Here is a 9,557-nt window from a genome sequence, read left to right as displayed (position 1 = left end):
GGGAGCCAGCGGGCTGAAAGCAATGAAACTGCCCCGCGAGCAGGTGAAAACGCCGCAGACGTGCGAGTGCAGCGGGACCCCCTCGCCGAGGCTCCGCCCGCGCCGCCGACCCCGCACGCCGCGTCCTTCCGCCGCCGCCGCGCCGCTCCCTCGGGCCGCCCCCCCCCCCCCCGCCTTCTCGGGCCGCGCCTGCGCCGTGAGCCCCGCCGGCCGGCCGCCACTGCGCAGGCGCCGGGAGCTCGCCGCGCCCGCAGCGCCGCTCCGCCAGTTCGGGCCGGCGGCGGGAGGGGAGGCTCGGGTCGGAGGAGGCTGCGCGGAGCCCCGCTGCCCCTGCTGAGCCGCCTGGCCTCGGGCCTGCGGAGCCCGGGGCGGGGATGTGCGAGGTGAGTTGACGCGGTGCGGAGCGCGTGCCCTCCCGGCCGGGGCGCGGGGGGCGGGGGCCCGACCCGGTGACCCGCTGCTGCCCGCCCCGGCGAGCCCGACCGCCCTGGAAACCGCGCCCGGGACCTGGCACGCGGTTCCCGCCCGCGGCCCGGCGGCCGGCGTTTGCAGGACTTGCAGGGCGGGAACGGCCCCTGTCGCGGGTTTGTCTCCGTTTCGACGGCCTCTCCAAGGTGTGTAAACGAACAAACGCCCTTAGCTGCTGGCCTTGCAGAAACAGGCGCGGTTCGGGCGGGCTAGACGGCCCTTCACCGGCGCGAGGCTAGAGCCGCTCCGCCGGCCCGGCCCGGCCCAGGCCCAGCGCGGTGTTGCCGCAAGGACTTCGACTCCTCGAGGGCCCCGGCCCGCCCCTCCCGGGGCTCGCCCAGTGCCCAGACCAGTTCTGCACCCCCTGGGCCCCTGCCCTGCAGCTCTGCAGCCGCCCCCCAGCGGGCGGCCCCCGGTGAGCTCCTGCAGGCGGCAGGGCCACCAGGAAAGCCCCCAGACCCGCAGTCCGCCCGGCTCGAAGATGCCACATGATTTCCTATCTAGGAGCAAAAGGGCAAAGTTCCTACGTCGTGAATGAATTACAATAAAAGTGAGACAGTAAGTCAGACAATCGTGTTTTTATGGCATTTTTTTTTCCCTAGCGATAAATGTATATATGTCCACTATGGTAATTGGGAAAATACTGAAAAATATATAGAACAAAATAAAAATCCTCCATAATCCAACTGACAAAAAAAAAAAAAAAGACTATTATGTTTATGTATTCTTTTTTTTTTTTTTAAGATTTTATTTACTGATTTATGAGAGAGGCAGAGACACAGGCAGAGGGAGAAGCAGGCTCCATGCAGGGAGCCCGACGTGGGACTCGATCCCGGGACCCCAGGATCATGCCCTGGGCTGAAGGCAGCGCTAAACCGCTGAGCCACTCAGGGATCCCCAAGTTTATGTATTCTTTAGGCCCGGTTCCAGTACATACTAATAGGACAAATAACTGGATTTTTAGAAATATATATATATTTTGAGACATTTCTTTTTTTTAAAGATTTTATTTATTTATTCATGATAGACAAGAAACTTTTGTTAACGTCCAAAATACAGAAAAGTGTGCAAACTATAAATGTGCAATTCATAAACTTTCAAGGACTAAAGCAGATATCCTTGGAACCACCATGCAAATCAAGAGATAGACCATCCCTAGCCCCCTTCATCGCCCTGCCCAGTCAGAGGCAACCTCTCCCCCAAACATAACCATTGCCTCATCCTCAAATGCATAGATTAGTTTTGTATGTTCGTGAATTTCAATGAAATGAATCATCCATTAAGTTTTCTATAATATTTGGTTCTTTCACTTTATATTATAATTGAAATTCATCCATGTTATTATTGCTGGTAACAGGTTTTTTTTTTCCTTACGTTATTTTATGCTGTCTGGCATTCCATTACATGAATATAACACATTTTGTCCTTTAAACTATTGTTTTTTAAGTAACAGTATTGAGAATATAATGCATATCATACAATTCATCTATTTAAAGTGTGCAATTCAGTAGTTCTTTAGTATAATCACAGAGAGATCATCATCACAATTGTAGAACGTTTTCATCACCTCAAAACAACTCCAAACTCATCAGCTACTACCCTTGTAGCTCCAGCCCTAAGTAACCACAAACCTACCTTCTGTCTTTATAGGTTTGCCTATTGTGGACAGTTCATATTATACTGATCCTGGATGTTCATGTTATTTCCAGGTTTGGGGTAATTACAAATACTACTACTGGGAACATTATTATTATATGTAATAATGTATATTATTATATATATTATTATTATAACATTATTATACATATCTGTATGTTATATGTACCTATAGATAGATTATATCACATTGGGATATATATTCTAAGATATATATATTCTAAGATATATATATTCTAAGATATATATATTCTAAGAATGGAATAGGTTATGCTTATACTTACAGTTGATAGTGCCAAACTCTTAAATTTACATCCCAACCAGCAGTGTATAGTGAGTTTTCATTGCTCCAAACCCTCACCAACATTTGGTGGTTGTGTGGTTTCAGTTTACGCTTCTCTGATGACTAATGAGAAAAGAACATCTTTTCAGGTGATTATTAGTCATTTGAATATCCTTGTTTAGTAAAGCACCTTTTGAGCCTTTATTTTCTATTGGGTTTTTGTCTTTTTCTAGTTGACTTATTTATGCTAATGTGAGTCCATTTTCCTTTATAAATACTGCCTCAAAAAAACACCTTTCCCTAATCTTGTGGCTTGCATTTTAATTACCTATTGTTAAATGTTAATAAATGTAAATGTTTTATTTTTATTAAAGTCGAATTTATCAGTCTTCCTTTATGGTTCATGCCTTTGCTATCCTGCTAAAAACACCTATGTGACATGTAAGAATTTACATCTATGTTACATGTTATATCTAAAAACATACTGTTTTTCATTGAGCAATTAGATCTCACTGTGTAGGATGGATCTTGCAGTAGGATATGAAGTAAGGGTTAATTAATTAATTATTTTCAATATAGTTATCCTACTGACCACGGTCCAAAAAACCGTCCTTTTCCCACTGCTCTGGATCACTGCCTTTGTCGTAAGTCAGTAGAAAGACAAATCAGTGTAGATGTTGGAATTAGTAGGGAAGACTTTAATTTTTTTTTATTTATTTATGATAGTCACACACAGAGAGAGAGAGACAGGCAGAGACACAGGCAGAGGGAGAAGCAGGCTCCATGCACCGGGAGCCCGACGTGGGATTCAATCCCGGGTCTCCCAGATCGCACCCTGGGCCAAAGGCAGGCGCCAAACCACTGCGCCACCCAGGGATCCCAGTAGGGAAGACTTTAAAACAAGCGCGACAAATGCATCAAAGAATCTTAGTAAAGGGAAGATAAATTAGATGAAGAGATAGGAAATTTCAAGAGAGATACAGATAATATTAAAAAAAAAAAAAAAAGGAAATCCTAGAACTGAAAAATACAATACCTGAAATTATTTGATAGGTTTATCAGTGGTCAGACACAACAATGAAAGGATCATTAAACTTGAAGACAGGTCACTAGAAATCATCCAAATTTAAGTATACTGAGAAAAAGATGTTTTTAAATAAGCAAAGCATCAATGAGCTGATGGAATAGTAGCAAGTGGTCTAACAGACTTGAAATTGAACTCTTCAAAAAGCAAGGGAAAGAGAGTATGAGGCAGAAAAATTTATTTATTTATTTATAAGATTTTATTTATTTATTTATTCATGAAAGACACGGAGAGAGAGAGAGGCAGAGACACAGGCAGGGAGAGGCAGGCTCCATGCAAGGAGTCCAATGTGGGACTCGATCCCAGGACTCCAGGATCATACCCTGGGCCAAAGGCAGGCGCCCAACCACTGAGCCACCCAGGGATCCCCAGAAAAATATTTTAAAGAAAATATTAGCAAAACATGTCTGAATTTGTTCAAATATATTTATCCTAGGATGTATACTTGTTTTCAGTGGAGACTTAATCCCAGTATTTTAGCTTGCTATTAGTGGAATTTAGAAGTTAACATAATCCACAGGAATGAGCAGAAGGACATTTGAAGCTCACTCAAAATGTGGAAAACCACCTTATTGGTTGAAACTGCCTTACTTTCCTAAATGTTGCCTATTTACTAAAGGCCCGTACCACCACCCCAATCATAGTAACATCAAAATGGCCTTAGTTTTTCAAAATCTCCCTCGGTGTATAACACAGCCCTGCATATCTTGAGGACCCCTCTCTCAGGTGACCTGCCACTGCCTCCTTTGTCCTCACCCTTTTGAACCATATCTTCTAATGTTCACATATGTCAAACGCTCTCTCTCCCCAAATGCTCCTCCCTCAGTTATCCATATGACTGATTCTCAGATCTTTGTTCAACTGTTTTTTCTTCAACAAGACCTGTGGGTTAAACAAGACAATACAAAAACCTTGCTCCTTCTTTCCTTCCTAGTTTATTTTTATTTATAGCCTTTATTTGAAATGCTATGTATTTTAATTATTGAATTTGCTATTGTCTCACTTTCCCCACCACTAGAAAAACCACTTCCTGTGAGGGGGCAGGGAAATTTTACAAATTTGCTTTCTGTAGTGTCTTTAATATCTTAAATGAGTAAAACCTTATCATTGTAAACATTTTTCTCAGGGCTGACATGCAGGCAACTTTAATTTGTTCCTAATAACTCCCTATATCTTTCAGGGTATTCCTTCAGTTTTCATGAATAAGTAGGCCTGGTAGTGCTCCAGTAATTTACATTATTAAGGTATGCTTGAGTTTCTTAGCAAAAGGAATTATAGCAGTCAAAGCTCCAGCTTTTTAATCAAGGAGAATAAGAAATATGATATGACTGTTTCCAAAGCAACAAAAAGCTTTACCTGATTAAGTAGACTGAGGGTTCCTCCTTATTAGATTGAAGTATCCAACCGAATTGCTGAGGGCCCCCTCACAAAGAAAAACTGCTTAGAGCTAGCGTCACAAAAAATTTGCCTATTCAATTTTAAGCTAATTTGAACCCAACTTTTTTTTTCTCTAGGCATTCAGGCTTCAGGATGGATGATGAATGTTCAAAAAGAAAAGAGATGGAAAATCATCAAAATTACCATAAACTGTGCTGTCAACTGAATGCACGTTCCTTTGTAGCATAAGCAGAGTCCAGGAAAATTATATTCCTGCATTATATAATCCACCAGCATCCTCCTAACCTATTGTCCTAATCCTGTTTTTTTGTTTTGTTTTGTTTTGTTTTTTAAGGTTTTATTTACTTACTGGAGAGGGAGAGGAAAAAGCAGACTCTCCCCTGACCCTGAGATCATGACCTGAGCCGAGGTCAGAAGTCAGACGCTTAACCGACTGAGCCACCCAGGTGCCCCTTAATCTAGGTTATTCTTGAAAGCAGTGCCGGAGACAAAGGTAGGCACATTCTATTTCAAAATGTGATCCCAGGGAGCAGGAATGAAAGGAGTGAACAGGGGAAAAAGGAAAGAATATCCAAGCAAAACAGATAGTGTTATGGAGTAGTCCACCACTGTTAATAGATTACTTAGCATGTGCAGATTCTTCTCAGGATTCTTATTCAACTTTGTCTCAGAACCACCGACTCCCAAAGAATGAAATGGAGTAGGATTTATCTCTCAGCAGCATCTCGTCCTTGTTGAAGGCTGCTCCTAAGGGGTGTTAACTGCTCCATCTCCATGGCGATGCAAAGACTGGAGAGCCGGTACCACAGCATCACACACTGCTGCATCAGAGAAGCCTTAGGACAGTAAGCTACATTCGTGGTGCATACCTGAAGCGAGGCACTATCAGCACAGAGCAGGGCAAAACCTGCTCCAGACAGTTCACCAGAGCTGTGGCTGGAATCAGTTTAGAGAACGTAGGACGGTGCACAAGAGGCATCTTACAAGCCTATAGAAGGTGCTCGTAGCCTCATCTAAATCTGTATCCTCCTTTCTATAGTCAAAATTCCAGCATCCAGCACTGTGTGGCTCAGTCGGGTAAGTGTCTACCTTTGGCTCAGGTCATGATTCCGGGGTCCTGGGATCCAGCCCTGTGTTGGCTTCATGCTCAGCACCAAGTCTGCTTGTCGCTCTCTTTCTTCTCCCCCAACTTAGGCTTTCTCTCTCTCTCTCAATCTCTTAAATAAACAAAATCTTAAAACAAAAATTTCAGTGTCCAGAACAAGGTTGGCAAAAGGGGTAAAGTGCAAAGGTTAAATGTATTAAAAGATGTATTTAATAATAGTTCTGTTAGAACGGAGTTGAATAAAAATTGACTTGGAAGATTCAACAATGATTCTACTTTAAAAATTGGACCTTTGGATAGAGATATTAGACATATTCTCATGTAATCTCTCAAAAACAATCATGAATTGTCTGGGGGGAAGTGGAGAAATAAAAATAACCATTTCTTGTGTCTCTGAGCTTTATAGATCAACATCATTAACTTTTCCTAAAATACTGTTTTTTACTGTCACACAGCACTAGTGATACAGAGCTTATAACGAATTAAGGGAAAACTGGTAGAAAACCAGGAAGGAAAAATATTGGGATAACTTCCAGCACATAAAGCGTTGGCATTAATATTGTTTGGAATGGGGAGGAAACGTCATGCTTTAACTTGTTTCCTCAATTAGGCTCCAACTTACCAGAAATGGTTTTCTCTCTGCCTACACCTTGTTTTTTGTTTTTTTGGGTTTTTTTAAAGGGATTTTATTTATTCATGAGAGACCCAGAGAGAGAGGCAAAGGGAGAAGCAGGCTTCCCACGGGGAGCCTGATGTGATGTGGGACCAGATTCCAGAACTCCATTACAGCACCCTGGGATCACGCCCTGGACTGAAGGCAGATGCTCAACTACTGAGCTACCCAGATGTCCCTCTGCCTACATCTTGTAGTGTTATTACCATCCTCTCTTATTTGGTCTGGAATTGCCCAAATAAAATAAAACTTTTGAGTTACTCGATTCTATATATGTTGAGCTCCTACTATTTCCTGTGTACTGGCACCATACATATGAATAAGATATAATATAAAATAGTACATCCAAAAATTTCAGGATACAGATTGTTTTAAGGTTCACAGAACATTCACCAAAATTAACCATATGATTGATCACAAATCAAATCTCAACTAATTCACAAAGGTTGAAATTATATAGCGTATGAATTAAGCCAGAAATCGGTTATGTAAAAAAAAAAAGTCCCAAGTGCTTGTAATTCAAGGATCATATTCCTAATGAGCCACAAGTCCAGCTATAAATCATAGCGGAACTTAGAAAATATTTTTAAATGAATGCTAATGAAAGTACAATATATAAAAACTTGTAGGAAGCTGTGAGAAATGCTTATGGGAAATATATAGCTCTAAGTACATATATTAGAAATTTTACAAAAAGATTGGCTGTCAGTGTTCAGGAAGCTAGGGGAAAAAATGTGTGAAGTAGCTTTTCAGACATTGGACAATTGGCAGCAAAGGACAGATCACTATAGAGGAGGAGTAAGGTGACCCTACAGTTGCCCTGCCTTTCTGAGTTTAAGCAGTCTGGATCAGGTTGCAGTCTTGCTGAGTGAAGGAGGCAAAGACGAGACTTGAGCGAAACTGAGATGTCTTGAATTTTCAGGGCACGGTACCAGCGAGGAGGAAGTTGTGCAGAGAAAGAAATTTCAGAAATCCACATCCCTTTGTGTTCATTGCTGAACACTAAGCTTAATTCCCAAAAGCAGCATGAGATTGGGAAACATTTAATTTCCACCAGCCTTGTCCTCACTGAGAACTCCAGACATTCACTAGGACCCCAAGAAGAGTACACCGTGTAAGCAGGACTAAACTAGCCTGACAGTAAAATTTCTACTCTAGACTTGCCCCCTAACATAGCTTAAAAATAAGCCGTAGTTGTATGGAGCTGACTCATAGGTCAGCTAGGACCTGCTAGAACAAAGTCCAAATGTGTTAGTTCTGGTCCTCTAAGAAGCACATGCAAAGACAGGATTAGATTCACAAGAGATTCATTTGGAAAAATGGTTGTGACCATTAAAATAGGAAGCCGGAGAAGGTATAGTAAGAGTCTCAGACTGCAACACAATAAGAAAGTCATTTGCCTAACCACAGGGAGAGAAGATGGAGGCATCTCATGAAGGGGCACCTATCTATTGTCTTGCCAAAGAGGGGCTTTTGTGCCACATTGCACCGCAAGGGGAAGTCCATAACTTTCCATAAAGCACTATTCAGGCCCATATGACTGCATTGGTAAGTTCCTCCAAATCATTTAAGTAGAAAAAAATACCAACCTTTCACAATTTTTCTACTAAATAGGAAAACACAAAACACTTCTAACTTGTTTTATGAGACAAGCATAACTTTGATTCCAAAACTTGACATTACAAAAAAGGATATTAGAGTCAGACAACATAAAAGACAAGATTGTCAAATCAGACTCAGACTCAGGAATAAGAGATTTTATCCATTGTAAAGTTTTGCTAATAATCTCAAGAATATAAGCAATCAAAAGGACAGGTAAAGCAGAAGTCTTGAACAGTGTCTACATTTTCCCAGATCCTTCCTTCTGGCATTAGGTGAGCTATTTGAGTAAGCTGGAAAGGTACGGTCTCTAAGTGAATACACTTCACACAACATGGGGCATTTTAGGTCATGACACTTCTCTATTTTATACCCAGATAATTATGTAAGTTATGTGAGTGACATTTTCCTGGGGGCCATGCCCCATAAATTCATAGACTTTGGTTTTGTTTACCATAGTCAATCCTGAATCGTGGGCTTCCTGCTAAAAGTACCTCATAGATAAGGACTCACCTCCTAATAATTGATACTGCTTTATTTACATGAACACTGTTATCAGTATGTTTACAAGAAGATTAGCCTGGGTTATCTGGATTATCTTCCTTCTTTCTTTCCAGGAAACACCCCCCAATATGTTTCCAAGAGATAAATTAATTGGAGGTTAGCTACTTAACTCTCTCCTGCTCAGAAGCCAATTAATCTCACAAACATAGATGCTAAAGTACTGAATAAAATATTGTCAAATATAATCTGGACTATGTAAAATGGCTAACACATCATGACATTGGTTTAACATATGAAAATTAATGTAATTCACTACATAGCAGAATAAATGATAGAAAAACATGATACTCTCAATAGATACAGAATAAGCAAAGGACAATCAACACTCAGCACATAAATTATCAGCAAACTAGAATAGACAAGAATTTTCCTAACCTGATAAGGATATCTACTAAAAACTTACTGCTAACATAATAGCTTAATAGTAAAACAGAAAATCTTTCCCCTTAATACTGGAATTAAGGCAATGATGTTCACTTGCATCACCTCTTTTCAGCATTGCACTTGATGGCCTATACAGGACAGTGAAGGGAAAAGAGGGAGAGTAAAAAAAAAAAAACATATTGAAAAGTAAAATAAAATAAAATTGTTAACCATGTGATTGTGTAGATAGAAATCTGAAATCATTACAAATAACTATTAGAATAACTGAATTTAGCAAGGTCAGAAAATCATAATACTGGGTCACTATCAAAATCAATTGAATTGGGCAGCCCGGGTGGCTCAG

The 9,557-nt window shown here is 41.3% G+C and overlaps 1 long non-coding RNA gene across 1 annotated transcript; it reads left to right on the top strand.

Moving 5' to 3' along the window:
• The first annotated feature begins 251 nt into the window (after positions 1-251).
• Positions 252-6,895, top strand: LOC121484374. The gene is made up of 3 exons (XR_005986018.1): positions 252-383; positions 2,119-2,184; positions 5,006-6,895. It is a non-coding gene; the product is annotated as an uncharacterized LOC121484374 (long non-coding RNA).
• The last annotated feature ends 2,662 nt before the right edge of the window (positions 6,896-9,557 follow it).

This window comes from Vulpes lagopus, chromosome 1 (assembly GCF_018345385.1).
Source record: "Vulpes lagopus strain Blue_001 chromosome 1, ASM1834538v1, whole genome shotgun sequence".
Lineage (NCBI taxonomy): Eukaryota > Metazoa > Chordata > Mammalia > Carnivora > Canidae > Vulpes > Vulpes lagopus.
This window is presented reverse-complemented; position numbering and strand designations above follow the sequence as displayed.